This window comes from Liolophura sinensis, chromosome 11 (assembly GCF_032854445.1).
Source record: "Liolophura sinensis isolate JHLJ2023 chromosome 11, CUHK_Ljap_v2, whole genome shotgun sequence".
In the NCBI taxonomy this organism is placed as follows: Eukaryota; Metazoa; Mollusca; class Polyplacophora; order Chitonida; family Chitonidae; genus Liolophura; species Liolophura sinensis.
In genome coordinates, this window is record NC_088305.1 from 32,353,022 (window position 1) to 32,373,943 (window position 20,922).

Here is a 20,922-nt window from a genome sequence, read left to right on the forward strand (position 1 = left end):
AGTGAGTTACCGAGCCTTGTGACCTGTGAAAGAATTCGTGGACAGGGGCAGGAGTGAAATGAAATATCATGTTCACGCTGGCATGAATTTGACATTGTCAAACCGTCATGTACCATCATATTTATCCACACTGTTTATAGTTAGCAAAACAATTTATGCAATGTATAGGAATTAAGGGCGCCCTCACAACACTCTCTAATTAACGAATCAATGTTGAAAATATTAATCTATTGTGATCGCAGTCTCACTCCAATCGTGCTTCCACGAAGCTTTAGAATTCATTTTCCTCACCATTATGAATTGTAAGGCTGGCTTGGCGTGTCTAATGAGCGGTGGACTGGGGAGCGGGCGTTATTAGGCTCTCCTGATCACAGGCACCAGCAGCATGATAAAACGCCAGCTCAACACGCAACTGTTCCGGTCCCTTTATTCTAACGGTCGTAATTAATTCCATCTAGGCCCAAATAGAAAATGCCCAGCATATATTAATAAGTATTTGTCGAGTTTTTATGCGGTTTTTATCAATCTTTTCTAAAGATTGATGTAACTTATTCTTGGCGTCTTCTGCCTTCATTTCATTAATAAAACATTAAATGTGTTAATGTGCATCCTAGACTCTGGTGCCTATATTCACATCGAAATGGTTTCTTTGTTTCTGTCCACGTCATACTAACAAGATTTTATCATCGCATAATTGAGTGTAAATGTCCTATTGTATCTTTCTCAGTGAGTTATCTGTTTGTCAGATGTAAACGTTTCACTTCATCAAAAGATAAAGTACTGCTAGCCTTCTTTATGTAGACACCATGTCACTTAAACACCGCAGAAACTCAGAGGGATATGCTTATGATCTGTTTGTAAGAGTGACACTTTCCTTTCATCAAAGCATACACCTACATGAGACTCATGTCATGTACAGCACGGCAGGAAATGCTTGAAGTCTGTTGTTGTGCGGATCGATACATATCAGGTGAAACTCTACCATATATCACAAACGTAAATAAGTACGAGCACAACCTGAGCTCTACAAGTATTGTACTGTACAACAGTTCTAAGCTAGTAAGCATAATTCAAGCGATGAGCTCCTATGTTATCAAAGTTTTGTGTGGGATATCAACGAGTACATATCAGACTCCAAATCGATACACATAATGGTGCATTTTCGTTGAAAACCAATTCTTTGTGTAGTAACACCTCAGACGAATTTTAGAACTAGACAAAGCTTGTTGTTTAAGGCTACCAGCCCACATCTCTTCCGTGCTGGGCGCCCTGAACAGAATTGGCCCTTTTCGAATGAAACGTTTAATTTTTTTTATTATGGACAGGATCAAAATGACTTGAAAACAGTCCTGGTCGACTTTGTAAACTTTGTCGGCGTTCTGCGATTGTTTTGCACAGTTGACTTTATTTCATATCGTGGTTAACTTCATTTGTTTGATTGGTGCTTTGCGCAATAAATATGGGGGAAGAAAACTGGGCATGAGTTGAACCACAGACGCCTGCCTTTGTTATGTTACGTCTTCCTTAGTGAAGTTTTTAACGTATATATTACAACTAGGCTACATGCTACAAGGGCAGGTGCTTGTGATTGAACTCTAACTCAGAGCGACCACATTAGTGAGACACTGTAGATAAATCTTTTAGATAAATTGATAAAGGGGTTAGTATATTCTGTACAAATGACGTGATTTTCGTCCTTTAACATCATCTTACCCACGGTACTGTTGAAATACTGCCAAGGCGGCGTTCAATCTCAATCAGGGGTTCATTTGACCAGACTCATGCGATGGACGTCAGATAACGCCAAGTGGAAATGGAGACCCAAAAGGCGGCTCAGCAGATGGTAAGTACTTTGACGAAAGTGTCAAGCAGTTAGATGAGTAATTGTGTAAGCTGCATGACGCCAACGATAACGAGTGTGGGTGTCACCTGCTGGAAAAACAATGGGCACTTTGTAAATTGACCAGATGGCTGACCTCGTCACCTTATCAACTGGTTACAGTTTGCTGGTCAAATGGTTTGTTTAATGATCACTTATGAGCTGAGATATTCAGTTGTTTTGGGGTTAACGCTGTGTTTAATAATATTTCACTTACAAAAGCGGTCGGTAAAACCCACTGGCATCTTTCACAAAGATGTCGTATTTGGACAATGGTACGTTGATAGTGACGTACAAAATATCGCACGACAAATGTACGATTAAAAACGTCGTACGCCGCTTTGTGAAAGTGACCCCAGCTCTCTTGTCATACATGTATCGCTTGATTTCAAGTCGCAGCCGATCCATATGACGGTGTTACATTAGGGAATGCGACATAATGGTGAAAGGTCGATCGAGTTAGCCGACGATCTGGGCTTTTGCATTGAAAAGGGCTTTTCTTATGTATAACACATAAATCATTACAACGTCAACGGTTAATCCTGAGCCACACCCTTATCTATGGATGGTGAATGTTTGGACATTTTAATTATCGCTATTAAAATGATAGGAGGACTGTTATCATCGCGTGCAATGTAGAGGTGTGATGAAAGACATTAGTGAAATACGGGGTTTAATTGTCCAGTGTCATGTAACAAATGCCAATTGTAGCAACAGCATCAAGTGTGAACTTTGAAGCTGGTTTTGAAACCTTCTTTAAGACAGCAACTCTAACTTGCACCACCATTTTGGTTGAACGAAAGAAATCATTCAAATGAAGTATATATCAGAGACCATTAAACTCTTGATTTATCTTTTCAGAAGTTTTCTAGCATGTTTGATGGTGACGTAGACGATATCAGCGACGTCGCATCAATAATTCCTATCCAAAGTTGTTGGTTTCAAGGTCCATTCGGCCCATGCATTCAAAGGTCTATAAATATACGCTGAATGATGAAATTTAGCAGCCTATGTGTGGTAAGTGGCGAACTCCTCCTGTGAAGTTACTGGTCTCTAGTCGGTCAGAAAGGGCCACGTAAAATCCAACGTTTCAAATGCATTTTACTTGGTTGAAAGACTTCAAAAAGAAAGAAATCGAACTATTTTTCAGTGCTTTATGGTTTCTTACCTCAAAAACACTCTACGTGTTTTCTTTACCTATAACCTACAGATCGTATCTCACCTCTTTATTTCGCGTTATGTTGATCGATAGAAAGATACCCTAAGGATAGCGCATGTAAGAAAGTTTGCAAACAGATTTTCTGACTGCTATCGTGCAATTGGAACAACGTTCTACACTGTGCTTAAGTACACCTTTATGGATTTATAAAGACGCACACCTGCCTGAGATAATGGGCAAGAAACTCTTTTCAACATATGCAATAACATAAGAAAACATTAAAGTGAGGGCAGTTCAACTATTGATTTTCCAGAAAAATCTCAATTGCAGTGGTCCCACAGAAATAACAAAGGTTCACACCTGTGGCTTCAAATGACGTTTGAGCTGGGAAAATGTTCATCATTGAAGATAATATAGTGTTTACTCAGTTACAAATTCTGCTCGAATGCATGTCTAATGCCTGTTGATCCATTCCCTTCATTACTGATTCATTCACTAATCAACAGGCAATATTCCATATGTAATTAATTATGGAATCGTCTTTTGGGGAGAGAAAAGGGAAAAACTTGTCATTTTAAGAATAAATATTCAGCGTGACGTCGTTTTTACCGAGTCGATGACGAGGGCCGTGTGACCACACAAAGCATAATTCATATAGTTCGCCATTATTTTCAATGTTGTCTTTCTTGTGTCAAGTGAAAAATTGACGAGGCAAATATTACGTTATTTTATCTCGAATAAATACAATTATATATGGCCTTTTTTTTCAGAAAACATAACACTGTTGATTTAAATGGGGTATAGTTTCATAGACGCAAAAAATCTTAAACCCGAAACATCGCGTTAAATATATTTCATTCCAAGCTTTCATGCCACAAGAGATCGCCACCTACCGGGATAAGACCAAGACTATTATTTAGAATGGTGATTATACTTATAAGATTGATTCTCAAGAACAACAAATGGCAATATAAGCAAATTTACGTACGCTAACACTTACTGTGTAGCTAACGTTTTAAAAGAAACTGAACCCCGCAGCATCATAAATTCAGCACCCAATACTGCTATGGCTAATTGCGACCTTCTCTTGAAGCTGACAAAACAGCAGAATTAATGCGCCGGCTTCACAAAAAATACCGCTATGTGTGCATGCATCAATATCCTGTTAAGACCATTGAAAAATATTAAGTTTCTTCTTTAATTTACAATCCATGCGATTGGTCGATAGTGTGTGAGAATGCTTCTCTTTGATGATGTTTTGAGGCATGGGCTTTATAATGTGATTTGCTGACCCATGCAACCTCATGCTGGCTAATGGAACTGACGCGTCTTATGTACGGTGTCGCCGGGACGGAAAGTTCACTGATCTGTGCCGTGCTTGAAACACACGTTGTGTGTTAGAGACCACAGGGCTTTTATGAGCTGATATTATCAAGAGTAACAGAGTGGAATAAGTTAACTGTATATAGGTAAATATCTGGAGCTTTTTCTTTTATAATAAATAAGTTAATGTAATATTTCACAATATAAAACATCAAATGTGTGGTTATGTTTGAGTAATTACTCCGCGGAACTTTGCAAGCAATATACAGTAATATACAGTAATATACAGTAATATACAGTAATATATAGGATAATGATAGGAATATTGGCCGGAAAAGTTTCAGTGCCACAGATACTTTTATCACGAAAGCTTAAAACGTCCAAAACAAATTTTTGGAATTCAAAATAAAAGATAACACAAGAGTAAAAATTAGAGCAGCGATGACATTGTGGCGGTTGGCAAATGGTCACACGTATGATCTGCGAAATCCGGTCTCTTGCCATTTTACCTTACTCGGGGTTGTTTCTAAATGTTTAGAAAATAGCAACATACAAGCGCCAACGCCCATGTATTTCATACATGTCGATAGCTTTTCTTTTTGTTTGTTGTACGCAGGGAAATTTGTCATCGGGCAGCTTTGCTTGATCCGTGCCTGTTATACGCTTGTGTGATATTTCCAGGATTTTCCCGATCGTCTCGAGATTCACCCAGCAGGATCTTTCATATGGACATCCACATTTGCATGGCTGTATATAAGTTAGATGCTTCCCAGTTTAAGCTAGTGATGGTCTGACTGTTGGACTGATTGACCCATAGACTGGCAAAATGATGGACCAACTGGCTGACTGATTGACTGACTTATGAACTGACAGCAGAATAATGCACTGATTGAATGTCAAATTGATTGACTTATGGACTGACTCACCGACTGACTCACCCATTGACTCTTGGTTGATGGCTGGTATACGCATGTCTCTTCTGACGCACAGATTCATGAACAGAGAATAATGCACTACTTGGATGATTGACTGACTGACTGACTGATTCATGAACTGACTTATGCACTGACTGATTGTCTAAATTAGGGACTGACTCATTAATTGACAGACTTATGCACTGACTGATTGACTAAATTAGGGACTGACTCATTAACTGACAGACTTATGCACTGACTGATTGACTAAAATAGGGACTGACTCACTGAATTATGGAGTGACTTATTCATGAACTGACAGACTTATGTACTGCTTGACTGACTGATTGATTGAAGTATGGACTGTCTGACTCATGAACTGACAGACTTATATACTGCTTGACTGACTGACTGACTGATAAATTCGATGAACAGACTAAGTGATTGATGAAGCGTTAGAATGAAATGCTTCTTCACTTTTACTTATTCTCTTTCTAATTTATTATTCAAAGAAATGAATAGGATCGACAAAGAGATAGAGCCTATGTAAATGTCTCTCCTCGTGGAATATTATTTAAATTAAATGTTGAATGCAATTTGACTGACTTAAGTTTAACACCTGCTTATTGATAACAGGATAATAATAATAACACCCGCTGATTTGCTGACTGATAGAATCACTGACTGATTGACTTACGGGTGGATTGAAGCATGGGATGGCATACTGGGTGGTGAACCGAATGGCGCAAGGACAGATTGACTGAGAAGTTTACTGACAGGTGGGCTAAACGTCCAATGGGCTACTTGATTGCTAAACTGACAGACTGATGATGTAGCTACTGCCCGAAGCGACGGGAAAGAATGATGGACATGATCAAACACAGAAGTTAGATGCCTTTGATGAGTTGATTTGCAGGCTGACTGACGCACTCGTTACTGGGGCTTTTACGCGATGTTGGTGTCATATAAGGCATTTACTAACTGAGGATGCCATCAGAACCGAAGACCAGCCGTGAGAGCTGGGGTAGGCGTAAGATTTTCACGGAATACAGACAGCCACGTGGCTAAATGACGTCACGGGGATTTTGTGATAATCTTTCAATGTACGAAGCTCAACAATGGCTGATAAGGCGCTGCCATTACATCGCTGTGATGGTTGGAAAATAACACCCAGGGGGAAACAGCTTACACGGAACTGTCGTGAAATTCTTGTATCACTTCACAGGAATTAAGTAATGTTTGCGTGCATCGAAATGAAAGAGGTTTGTTCCTTGCTAGGGAATATAACAAATCTGTGACACCCTTGTTAAGCACATAGATGTTTTGCCTTAACACACACTGTACTGAAAAATTAAACCCTGAAGCAAAGTTTGTGAATCGCCTGGAGTCCGCCAGAAAAGTATGCTCTTTGCGGTGATGCGCTTGATAAATGATTGCATGTTTTTGTTTTCATCGCTTTTGCTATAGTATATAGTGTTTAATGATCATAAAACTATACCTATATCGCACACTTTTTCTTGTTTGGTTGTTTGCCTCTTTTGTTTTAACTGGTTATTCTAGCTGATATGTTCACAGACATCCATAAATGTCTACTTTGTCTGTGAGCAATGCAATTCTCGTGGATACATTGCGGTTACCAGTCTGTGCGAATTCGGCTCCAATAATGATACCTGTCTGGAAATGGGCAGATCAGCCACGCATGGGTCGAGTTTCATAATTTTGCCGTCAGCGAGCTGTAGTCGCTATATTGACATATATCCCCTCCAGAGACGCAAACGTAATCCTCAGAGCTTACCCTAAACCACACTTGTTAATTACAATCCTGTCTCCGCTTTTGTGACGGTCAATTGGTTTCGGACTTCTCATGATTGTATCGAGTATCCCATCAGCCCACAGTCATGAGCTAGCCAACCGGCAGGTTCCGTTATGTTTTTGAATTCGCTTCAATGTAAGCAGTGTGAATTTTCGTTTGCCGTTTTCTATATCACCTTGTACTCAACCCCTCCAAAAATACAACTAAAAATAACTGCTCCCGATATTTCAATGCGCCGAAACACGCATTCGTATATCAGCCGTGAAGCATAATGACCATTCAGCGTCAATAATCGCAAGACCACATCCCAAAACGACGCTTAACACAAACAACCAAAGAACTAAACAAGTACGTAAAGTATGAAATTAGGACGGATTCATGCAAAAGGAAGCAATCAACAGTTTTCACTGATGATGGAAAGGCTCACGGAATGTTTTAAGGGAATGAATTAAATCGGTACCCAGATTGCGTACCATGCTGTAGTTTGTTTCTTTTAGCCAACCATCTATACTCCGTTGCCTGTAAAATCAGTCACACTCGCTACCAAAATTCCGTTTATATTGGAATTTGGCCGGAGTTCAATATGTTTTGACGAAGGGAGACACAAGTTACCTAAAACTGCTATCGACTTTAATCTAAACCCTGTTTCTGACACTGCCATATTTGAAATTGATTGCACGTTTTAGTATAATTTTACTTTCACAAATGAATTTTTTCTATATCTTGTAGTATATGAATGCATGACTGTATGGCTGTAGAGTAGGAAGTTCGGAAATTCACTTATAAAAGACAATGTAGTCCATTCACCGAGACAGTAGTGTAGACTGCGAGCAGTTTGTTGGAGCAGATGCCGTAAATCATATTGCTCTATTCAACCATTGTCCAGCATTCCACTAGTTCTTGGTGTTGAAACTAGGTTTACGGAATGTAAGATTATGAATGAGAAAACGTATTCTAACTCTCGTGATGTCGTGTTCAAAACGATACTACTTCAGTTTAGATCACTACTATTGGCTGAATGGGAGCATTGTGAGGACAAATCCACCAGCCTTGACCTTGGGTGAAGCTAGTTACACTTAAGAAAAAATAATGTGTTAATTTGAACAGAAAGTCTGTTGTCTGAGTGATGCTAGAATGTATTCTGTTCTATAAGATAAAGCATAATATCCTGTTTTTCCAACACAACGTTTTTGTTGAATTAACACAAGATATGTGCCATTCTTAACAGAATAATCTGCATTCTAGTATCACTCAGACAACAGACTTTGTGTTCAAATTTAGCAGGATGACATGTTTGATAGGTATACCTGTTGAGGCTTGTCATATTGGTACAGCCAAATGCATATGTTTTCTTTATATATATATATATATATATATATATATATATATATATATATATATATATATATATATATATATATATATATATCCACTTCACCAAACATATTTGGTGGTGCCCTTCAGATGACGATCCCTCATTTTTCTCGTCCCGCACATTGGCTAAAACGACACCAACCCGATAACAAATAACGAGCGTTTTCATTTGACTTGCTCACTGATATGTTCAAGTAGACGTTGTCCTCGGAATGCCTGCCAGGTCGGAATTTCATTCTAGAATGTAACTGTTTCGGTCGATCTGCTTGGCAAAGCGTCAAAGACTCCTGACGTTGTCGGCGATACCGTCCACCCTTGCCAGTTCATGGCCATTCAACCGTGTCAGTATATATATCTAATTCCACGGCACCAATAAAGTGTCAAGTCGACTGTCCGGTTGGACGGATTCCGTGTGGATTACACGCGCTGAAAACGCCAGACAGAGCGTACATTTAAGTACGGTACAGTTCCCTCATTGCTACCATTATCAGAACATATTTGGTGCCTTAGATCTTCAAAAACTTATTATTGTTCGCCCCGTCAGGACGAACCCGAATCCACAAGGCCAATTTGACAAAATTTGAAATGCTATTTAAATGCTTATTTTTAGATGATGGGAGTTGAGATAGGGAACACATAATATATAACGGTTTTAAGTTATAAAATATATTAAGAACCCTTGTCCATCTCAGAACCTCAAGTCTGGAGCCCCAAACTCAGCTGACAACCTTAAAGGCAAAGACCTCTAACAATCGAAGTAGGCAGCACTAAATAGACCACTTAAAACTATACATAAAAATACTAACATTTATTTTCTTATTTTTTGAAAAGAGGCGCTCAAACAGTTGAATTCTAATGTGATCATATCAGTTAAGATTTTAAGAGATCTGACGTCACAGGAAAAAATTTTCAAATCTAAAAACGACACTGAGTGTTAGAGTAACTCTTTTTCCCCATGAGTAAAATATTACTGAAATAATGTTCCCAAAAATTTCTCCCTTCCGGTGAACATCAGGAAAAAAGATGACGTTATAAAGCCCACAACAGTTTTCAAACTGTTGAATGCCTTTCAACCCTCTTAAAAATCTGAAAAAATAAATGAAAGTATTTTAACATATAATTTTCAACTGTCTGTTTAGTAAACCCTACTTCATATTTTGGCTTTCTTTTGCTTTAAATAATGGTTCCTTCTAGTTTATGCTGGCCTTCTCTCTTCTGTCCTACGTGGCCAGGTCTGCTGACAACCTATGGATGGTTCCATAAAGCTCATGCTGTCCCTCTCTCTAGTCGTACGTGGCCAGTTCAGCCGGCAAGCTGTGGATGGTCCCGTAAAGCTCATGCTGTCCTTCTATCTGGTTATACGAGGCCAGGTCTGCTAGCAACCAGTGGATGGTTGCGTAAAACTCATGCTGTCCCTCTCTTTGGTCGTACATGCTCATGTCTTCCGGCAAGCTGTGGATGGTTCCGTAAAGCTCATGCTGTCCTATCTGGTTATACACGGTCAGGTCTGCTGGCAACCAGTGGATGGTTCCGGAAAGCTCATGCTGTCCCTCTCTTTGGTTGCATGTGCTCAGGTCTGCCTGCAAGCTGTGGATGGTTCCGTAAAGCTCACGCTGTCCTCCTCTGGTCGTATGTGGGCAGGTCTGCCGGCAACCTGAGGATGGTTCCGTAAAGCTCATGCTGTCCTTCTCTCTCGCCGTATGTGGGCAAGTCTGGCGGCAACCTGCGGATGGTTGCGTAACGCTCATGCTGTCCTTCTGTCTGGTCGTACATGGCCAGGTCTGTCGGCAACGTGAGGAAGGTTCCGTAAAGCTCATGCTGTCCTCTTCTTTGGTCGTTTTTGGGCCGGTCATGAATGAATAATGTTTGATTCTGCTGGCAATATTTAGACTACCATCCATACCTTGTGTCAGTGGAACATATCCTTCCTCGTTTACACTACAACTATGTCCACAGATCAAGCTTATTCCCGCCATTTTTCTCATCTTTCCCTTTCAAACGTGTTTAATACAACAAACGGCAACAGCAGGTTGGGAGAAGGGGTAAGGTTTTGACAATAAAAAAAAATTAAAATTTGTATTGAAATGTGGATGTATATTGTGGTTGTAAACAAAATAATGTTGGGCTTAATTCCTGAGGCATTCGTCAAATGTACCAGATATATCTGAAGGATGGTAGCTTGTAGTTTAATGTAGATACTTTAATAGCGCGTTTAATTCCAATTAAGATCCTCTGGAAGTTACACTTCTGTCACATATAACCGTCACAGAATTAGTGTTATAAAAGAACCACACAGCTGCTGTAAGCGGATACCAACATCAACTTAGTGTGTGAATCACACATATTTGGTACTGCTGAGTAATGCTTTGTGGATTGATATTCGTGCCGGTCAGTACCTTGCTGGCTGCCGTTGGTTTTACGTAACATGTTTACACATATACATGTGTTTACGATTGAAACAACCTTGAACCAGCAATGACGTCAGCGCTACTTGCAAACCATTAGTGAAACCCGCGACGTTCTGAATCTTTTGCTTTCTCTAGAAGGTATTTAGATAAGGAGCGTGGCGAGGTGAGAGCGCCCAAAATAGTCCAAGCTGTCTGCATTGTTAAGAGGGTGAGCTGCTCGTTTGATTTATAGCTATACAAATATGTTATATAGCTCGTACTGGAGAATCTTGCCTCCATGTTTGTAGCTGGAATGATCACATATGTAATTCTGTATATAGGCAGTTAGGGCTGCATGGCACTGTTGTTTGGTTTTCTTTTTTGTTAGAGGTAATATAAATAACGTTTACATTTCTATTTAGATAAATAAACTAGTTTCCCAGAATAGTGCTGGCATTTCTGATTGGAGATTACAAATATCGTGTCTTTCAGTTTATCTAGTTTTAGTTTAGGTTCGGAGTAGCACAGTCAATATGCTGGCTTTGAGACTGTTAAATGTAAAATAGTAAAAGATGACACAGTGTGATAAGCTATAATGAAAACCATATCAAAAAAAGGACAATAATACAACGCATTGAAGAATTGCTTTAGGTTTGAAGATTCAGTTTTTCAGATGGGTTTAGATCACGTTCATCCGCTGAAGCTGCTGCTCAGTATTTGCATTTGAGCCAGAAACTCTGATCATTACTGACCCACACTTTAGCGATAACAATCCGCCAAGCAGGACAACATTCCTTAACAACACCACTCATCTTACCACAAATTAGCACCTCCAAAATTGCTCTTTCTTTCTGTACCACAACATTTTGCAAACAATACTAACAGTTGAACACGTGAACTATTTCCGCCTTATTTCAAACTGAAAAGGTATTTATTTATCACACACACACACACACACACACACACACACACACAAACGCTAGAAATGTAACATGGCAGTAAACGTAAATACCAAGCGGTTGTAAAATGTGAACTGCAATGGTAACCGGGAAATAGCGAGTCACAGTTCATGTACGTCAATGCTAAACACAGCAGGCCTGTCAGGTACCCAACCCCTAATGTGAAATATTACCATTTTCCAGGTGAAGGGATTTTTACATTTTTATAAAATAAGAGAAATGATTTTTTGCCTATAGCGACTCTTTTAGCGTTATATAGCAAACGACAATTATATCGCCGATTCTGCTGTGAATACAGAATTTGGGTTAATCGTGTGTGAGTGGGATGGGGGGATATCAATCAGTAGAGAATATAACTTAGTTCAGACATCACCACCGACCATTTGATAGATGAATTAAAGAATTGATTGAAAATAGACATGGAATGTATCCACAATTATGAATTTAACGACGAGCGATGTTTTATTGATCCATCCACTTCCGGCGTCCAAGTTACGCTAGCTGCATGATCCATCCGATTTCCAAGTGCCTGAAGCTTCGTGAGCAAGTTTGGCGCTCTCAAATGCGAAGTTTGCTAAACGGCCTAGCCAAATAACTACAATTGCAATCACGTATACAACGAGACGGTCGATAGTGGTTTGCGTTTTACAGAGTCGAAGCAGTTCGAATTGTGTGAATTGATTTCTACATCTCTTACGTCAGAGGCTAGGGTTCTCTGCATTACATAACTTTTCAAAAGCTTCACTTTGCTTTCCACCTAAAGTAATCCAAAGAATAACCGCTGGTCGTGGAGTATCAGGGATGTCTTTTGCCTTCGCCAACAAAAACACTCTCGCATCTTTCAAAAACTTTCCGCTCCCCGTTTTCTCGGCAAAGCTCCTTCCATTAGGATGTATTTGTTCGTAAACCGAGCGTAAACCTAAAATCCAGTCGAAATGAAATGGGCGTTTTGAAAAAAATCTGTTAACGAACTCAAAGATGAGGGTGGCACTTTATGGGTTTATTTGCAAACGCACATTAGCTTTACATAAAGAACTATTTTCTGACGTTAAGATGAAACGATTGCATGCCACGATACGACTGCATTATACATAATATGTGGCCTTTAAACCACAATCATTTATTGGTTCATTCATTCACCAGTTACTCAGTTATATAGTACTATGTGTTTTATTATAGTATTATAGTGTGTTATATAGTACATGTAACTAGGAACTTTGATTGCGAAAGATTTCACTCAATTACCTTTTTGTAAAATTGATGCGCGAGTAAATACTTCAAATGAGCAGATCGAGTAACCGTCACTCCTATCCGTTTCATCAATCTTGCCGTCGTACGCCTAGAGACAGAAACGTTGTAAGCAATTACTAAGTCTGAATCAAAACATATTAAAATGTTTAGCTCAGCCAGCTTAAGTGGAACTGAAATTTAATTTAAATTTATGGAAAATTTTCTTTCGACGAAAGAAGATTCAAGAACAAGGTGTGATACAACAGGGCCGGCGGACAGCGTGATGGTGCAAGGCATATGCAAAATTTATTTGCTCTCTCATTAAAGTGATAAGGTGGAAAAGAGTAGCAAGAAAAAAAACACTTTATATTAAATTATTTGTATCCAGAAATACAATCCGAGAAACATAAGAAGGCATCTAAGGTAAAGAAATAAAAACAAAGTCTTAATTGATATAATCCACAGGCATAACCGGTACATCGCAGCTACTCGTCAGTTTTTATCCTGCTTCTGTCAGTGTTTAATTATGTCAGTTGAGTAAAGGTTGGTACCATATAAGTGGTAATACAAGAAGTGAAATACAGCCCTACAGTTTCAAGAATCTTGCTTAAATGATGTGCTACCTGGGTGATAAATCCACAAAATATGACGAAAAGAAAATTATGGCTTTGCCGTTTTAAGTTTGTATTCTAATGTATAATGAAATGACTGGAATCATTTGTTCCTCTTGTCTACGTCAGCTGTCAGACTATATAGTCAATTATGACTTTACCTGTCTCTAATTACTTGGTGTCAAGAGGACAGTCTGCTCTGGAAACAGTCAAAAAGTGGACAGCGGTTCCAAAAGACCATGACCGAGAACGTTAGATGAATAGTTTCCTGAAGTCACCTATTTACATGGGAGGACCAGAAAATATGTGAGCGGTGATTAGTTTCATTTGAATAAGAGTTTGCGGAAGTCATGTGTATGTTAACGATGTGTTCTAATTATACGCTTCGTCCTAAGACTCTTCGGTGGACGCCAGCTGTAAAGCGAGTGAGACACCATGGCTGCGTCATAATGACTGATAGGCGACCAGGGGCATCGGGAAATACTTAGCAGCCTTAAGCGGAAACTTTATCCGTCCGGGTTTCTAGGAAATCATGAGCCGGAGTACGTGCTCGGTGTTATCAAGTCACAAAAAATCACGGCAGACAGGAAGATCAAACATCGGTATCCACACTTCTGTAGGTAACACCCGTCCGAAGATGTTTTCCAGCAGCTCGCGCACGCGCGTGTGTGGGTGAGGCAAACCTATCTCTGAAGTAACACCGTATCTCACAAACGCTGTCACCGTAAAGCACGTATTAGACTTCAAAGCGACACGCTGAATCGAACGTCTCCTTTAAAAGAGAAGCCGCTCTTTCTTTTGAAATTAGCGGCGAAATGCTCCGTGGAACTGAACTCACTCGGCACGAGAAGGTTGCTGATGAGGAAGACGAGTTGGTGGGTGGGTATGCGTTGAGGTTGCGTCACTGAGTGTTGTCCAGTCATTCCGCCATGTGGAGAGATAGGGTCCCTAAGCATGCGGACTCATTTTTGAAGCCTAATGCCCGGTCACCCTTGTCTCTATATATTGTTACTTTCTGTACATCATGGTGATTAGCCTGACTGAACAAACCCAGCGTATCATTACGATGACAGCATCTGGCTATACCGGAAATAATCTATACTATATATGTGAACGTCGACGCATTTTCTACAACAGTTTGGCTTGTTTTCTATCATGTCTCGCTGCCTGAGAAAAGATATCACATTAGTCTCGAATTGTCTTGCTTACAAGTCTTTCCTTTTTTAATTCCTTACGTGAGCGGCTGATTACATTTCAGCTTATGAATGCTTGAACAAAGTTGTCTTCGTCAACGCCAAATAACAGAATATGATTTAAGTAGAGAAGACAAAAGATCTGAGTATAGTTTAAGTAGAGAAGACAACAGAACTCAGTATGATTTAAGTAGAGAAAACAATAGATCTGAGTATGATGTAAGTAGAGAAGACAACAGAAATGAGTATGATTTAAGTTGAGAAGACAACAGACGTCCACGTTTTAAAATTAGGATTTTTACAGTCATGATTTTGGTTCGGATGAGATAAAATTTGAAGATGAAGGGTAAAGCACTGCTATTACGGCTCGAATGGATTTTTTTTGCAATCAGTGACTTGCCGAGGCAAAGTAATCAACCGCTCTGAACCTCAGTAAAGCAACATCCGGTCTTTGTCAAATTCGTACTTACGTTCGAGTGCCCATTTAAGCTGAGTGTGATACCTTTATTCTTCCGCCGTAGCCCATTGAGGTATGTACGTCATGTCAATTAACTGGCTGATTTATTAACTGAAATATTGACAAACCACAGGAAACATTGTCTGCAGTTGTTAGCGCCAAGTATTCACGGTGTACTGTCTGCAGTTGTTAGCGCCAAGTATTCACGGTGTACTTCAGAGCGATTTACATGACCACAGTGTAAGAAATAAGTACACAAGTTCGTATTCACGATGTACTATAATGCGATGTACACTGGCGTTAACTGATATTCACGGTGTACTTTAGAACCATATACTTGACCACAGTGTGAGTGAAAAATAAGTGAACAAACTCGTATCCACCATGTACTATAGTACAATGTACATTGGTGTCAACTGGTATTCACCGTGTACTTTAGATGGACTTACCTAGCAGTCAGCTATCATTCACCGTGTACTGTGCTGTGATATTCATTGACGTCTACAGGTATTCACCGTGTAGGCCTACTGTTCAGCGATATACATTGCCGTTCGCTGTGATACACGTTGTCGTCGTGAGCTGGTATTTTGTGCACACTTTATCGTGATGGACATTATTCTGATCTCTTGTTATGGCATTATCATACCGCTACCCTACATAGATAGCGAGGAAGACCGACACGCACAGCAAACTTGTTGATATTGTCTGCCCGAGGCCAGTAAACAACCAGGATTAATTAGTGTAAAGTTCAGAGGACAGGCTGAGTATAATTAAAAAGATTTGGCAAATCAAGAAGTAAGGCAGCGCCGCTGCTGTATTATATACAGGTCAGATTGTTGGTCTCATTGAGCCACAGTTAAACACCGCCGCAATTTTACCCTGATCAACAAGGTGAAATGCATGTCGCTGACCGAATTATACGATTGTTTTCTATGGGTGATTCCACAGCAAACGGTCTCGTCTAGGAACAGTTACGTCATCTTCAGGTGTCACTAACTATGACCTCCTTGTTTTCAGACAATGTTTCTAATCGACTACACATGGAATGTAGAATAAAGTTCGTTTCTTTTATTTATCTATTTGATTAGTGTATATGAACGAATATTTCTGATATAAGTGACATTTTTACAGTATGATAAAATTGGCCTTCTTCTTTGGATTTTCGGCTGTCTACTCAGCAGCTACACCGACGTCTAATGTCCCGTGTTTGCACCGTGCAGTTTGGTGCAGAGCTTAATGAGTTAACTAGAAATACCCGTGTTGTAATACTTTCATTATCGTTCATGAATTCTGCCTCAGAAAAAAAGAGACAGTGCATCAATGGCAAACAGACTTTTTGTGGTAGTTCGATGTTTGCCCGATATTCTGGAAAATGAGATTCTATCCAGCGGGGAATAGGCAGAGCAGGTAGTTTACTGATGTTTTCCCGCTGATGTTTTCACATCCCAGTGAATTAAAATACACTCCCCGGGGAACAGGGCGGGAAAATGGTGGTGGGCACAATTATGTCAAATCAGAATTCTCAATTCGGGGAAAAAATTGTATCAAACATTTACCCAGGGCAAATTTCAGAATGATTTTTTACGTGTATTTCACTAATGTCCTGTTCCTAAAGTCACTTAAGGCGGTAAATATGCATCATTTACAAGAATTACGAATAAGGCTTAAAAAGTGCAGAAGAATAAAGGTGCGCGCTTTTTCATGTCTAATTTTAGAGCATACCAAACATGATGGTGAAATAATTCAACACTTGTGCCAAAATGCTCAGAAACAACTCCCTATTAGGCCTAATTCTATAACAATTTGAAAAAATTTGGAAAAGCTAAGTAAAACAGAGTGTAGATCTGGATCACTATTCCTTTTCATCAATAAGTTGTCCAACAATGCTTTATGCCATAAAAAACGGCATTCCAGGCTCTAACAGATTACTTAGTCTGTGTCACCGTATAAGTATCCCAATCAATAACTGTTTAAAAGTTGGACTATATCCAAGAACAACGAACAGTATAGAAAACCCCAAAAGAGTCAGGGATGGACATATGTCGTAGTCATCAACAGGATTTGGTGTTGAAACATTGCATTGTGAAAGGAATTAATACTGAATGGTAACGCCGCAAAGCATGATAGGTTCTTTTGTGTGGAACTGTAACAGAATGTAATTTTTATCTTGACATCAGGTGTCAGGTTGAACTGTGCCAGATATGTCCTTGAGCTGGAAAGAGCAAGAAAGTAAACCTAATGATTGCTAGCTTCACTATGTTTTAGTTTTGTAAAAAGATTTTGTGTTGCATGCATAATGAAAAACAAATGTATGACAATGGACAGAGAACAGCATGGACAGTAAAACCAGAGAAGCGACCACATTGCAATAGCTGACAAATCTATGCATAAAATTGTCGAAGCTATAGAGTTTGAATCTGAATCGAGGTGGACAAAGTGGTCTTCTTTTGACGTTACGAGACTAAGCCATTTATCTTTCATACCGAGTCCACATTCGTTGATCAAGACTGCCTATAAAACATAAATCGTAAATGGCTTCCTGGGATATCAATCATTCATTCTAAAGAAGTTTGAAGTAATTTGTTAGCTCCAGAGCTGTGTACTATGCATTTCTATGTAAGAACTGCGTTTCCAACAACAAAAATTAAACTCCATTGCTGGTTTTACACAGCGGCGTTAAAAAAGCAAACTCTGTGCCAGTGCATTGTGAATGACATTGTCAGCTAACAAGCGTGAATGTAATCTAAAAGATGACGTTCTTTTGTATTTCAAGTGATCATTACTAAAAAAGGAATATACATATTATAGGAATATACATATTAAGCGCGTTGTGTGGGCATTTTAATAAATAAATCTATAAAATAGCAACAGAGAAATTTAACCACTTTTACAAGACCGTATACATGTGCAGCATTCTGAACTCATAAAAGGAGTGACAATGGACAATAATGAGCAAACCCAGTACGAACTGGACTCAAAGCCCTCCTGGTTACAGTTTCCAGTAACTGGTGGTTGCAAAGGAGTGAACTAAATATGTACCAACAAATGTGAACTACCGACACTATATCCAAAGGCCCATCAGCTAAAATAGGCAGATTTCCTTAAAAAGCAAGGTGCAAGAATTTCGATATGTTGTGCAAGTGTTCCAACTGGAACTGTTCATTACCGAATAGAAATTCCAAAGCAAAACGCTTTTACCTTAAAAAGCTGCATTGTTAAGCAGAAATTAACTTGACAGCAGCGTGGGCTGCTTTGTATGGCTACTACAGCAAAAAGCACCCGGAATTAATATCGTTTACCACATAGCATCTGTCTTTAGTATGGAAGGATCACAGCTTTCAAGTCTTTTGAGTTTTAATTTAGCAAATTGGGTCGCCTTAAGGGACTTGTTTCAGTGACGGCTACGTCCGCCTTTTTTCTTCTTGAGGAGAATAGTGGAGGAGAATAACAATAGTTATGTAAAGTGCATCGCCGCACCATTCTGACTTCCCCATACTGCCGAACAGTCCACGTGAAGAGGGATTGGTAGGTATTCGAGTCAGTCACGTCAGCGCATGCGCTACATCTATAAATAGATGTGAGAAGGGTAATTGCATTTGTCAACACCGCATTGAACTGCTAAATAAATCGGCATATGCATGAGTAAATAAGTTGCAGAATTACCACAGATTTGATTAGTGATCGATTCCTCACTATAGTGGCTTGCATTTAGGCGTGTATTAAGTTATCGTCAATGAAATATTAATGATTCTTGCAAGCGTAAACATACCTTTGAATACTGCAATTCAATTTTACAACAAAGAATCTGGTAAAAAAGTGAGGGCGTGTTAAGGCATTATGATGTAAAAAATGTTGTCGCTGGACGAAGACACATGTTAATGTCTATACGAGATCATATGTAGTCATACTAAACAGTGTAATACATCTCATCACCTTCATAGTGGGAATTCTGGTGGTGAATGCAGTCCTGTGTGCATAAGTTTACACATGTATCTATAGATTGTATGGAAATTCAGGTAGAACCCGATATGAGTTTAATATGTATTTAACTGGCAGCGGTAGTATGTCATACAAATACATGTATGTGCGTAGCTTTTTATTTTTCAGAGAGTTAAAGTCTGCAGACATGAGGAGACAGTGGTTTTCGTCAAAAAAGCAAGAAATTCGCGGAAAGGATTCGTACGCGCTGATAGACTGATTTCCAAACAAGTTCAAGGGAAACAAAATAACTCTAAAAGTAAAAGTATTTATCATATAATAGAAGGTATTGCTGGGCGACAAATGATGAGCGGTTGGATGCCACGACATTACCAATCTAGGTGTCGAAACAGACAATTGAATTGTAAATTTACCTCAGCCAGGGTGGGCAGATAATTCTCCCTCTAAAGACAATACGCCCAACAATAATACGGAGAATACCATAAGCAATCGCCACTATGGCAGTAATATTTCTGTTCCAAGTCAAATCCCATGAGGTCCACTTTGGACAAATGTTGTCGTCCCATGGATACTTGCACATAATATTGTTCTTTGAAAATTCACTCGCCAAAGCAGGTTGCAATCTTACTAGTCATCCATTCCTCAAGAGAAAACTGGTTTACAATCTCTGTTTTGATCACACACACCATTTAAACTGGTAACATTGTATATTTGTAAAAAAAGTTAACAATAGCTGTACAGATTCTAATGAGATATGGTAGTGTAAATTGGTCACCATGACGTTACAGGAATACTGCAATCTGCACCAAATGTACTTTTCTAGCCTTAGATCTAACCTTAGCCTTAGAGCGTTACATTTACATATATAATAATTTATTACACTATTACTTATATGGTCACACCAAGCATTTTTTATCAGGCATTTGCCGTATTCCAAATCATAACCGACAACACGTTACACATTGTTACAGATGTTTCAGATTCCGTTACTCATCATGGTTTACAAAATAGCCTACTCGGGAATGTGGTCTAAAAATGCCAGGAAGAAGTGCTTCAAGCTGTAAAACCACGCAGGTTGAAAACAAAGACCTGTATAGCTCCTGAATAAGCCAGATGAGTGCATCGCCCGCCCATGTTAAAGTCGTTTTGGGTTCTAAAACAACTTAGTTAAGAAAGGACGTTATCTTCAGAAAATCAATTCTCTTAAACTAGTACTGTAAATAGTTTATTTTTTGGATGATAATTTGTATTATACAAACATGGGCCTTATACACAGCATAAAGTGTTGTGGAGTGCGTACTGGATTTGACGCATCGATTATTACACGTAGGCCTCTTAGACACCACTTCCCGGCAACTAACTATCTTCCATTATAAGTTTAAGAAATTTTGGTGCTAATTTTATTAATGAAACTGACCTTTAGGGATTTGACATTGGTTTTTTTTACTGGAAAATGGCCTGATATTTGATCTGAATGCTCTACTTCAGATTTTAAAATTCAGATTTTAAAGCCTGTTGGCTGGGTTTATTCAGATGAACATCCTTTAAAAGACCATACCACAAGTCAATTTTTTTACTCAGAGGTTTCCAACCTGTTTCGTATCTGATCCATGCAAATTCGCCACTGTTGTCTGCAGAAGTGTCTTCCGTAGAATGACCATTTCGAATTCACTCTCACAAACGA

The 20,922-nt window shown here is 39.2% G+C and overlaps 1 protein-coding gene across 1 annotated transcript in view; it reads right to left on the bottom strand.

Annotated features, from left to right (window-relative positions):
- Nucleotides 1-15,860, bottom strand: part of LOC135477475 (5-hydroxytryptamine receptor-like) — a 42,619-nt gene extending 26,759 nt beyond the window's left edge. Inside the window, exon 1 of the mRNA XM_064757592.1 lies at nt 15,749-15,860. The gene's annotated coding sequence lies outside the window, so the exon portion shown is untranslated. The remainder of the gene's footprint in view (nt 1-15,748) is intronic.
- Nucleotides 15,861-20,922: the final 5,062 nt, after the last annotated feature.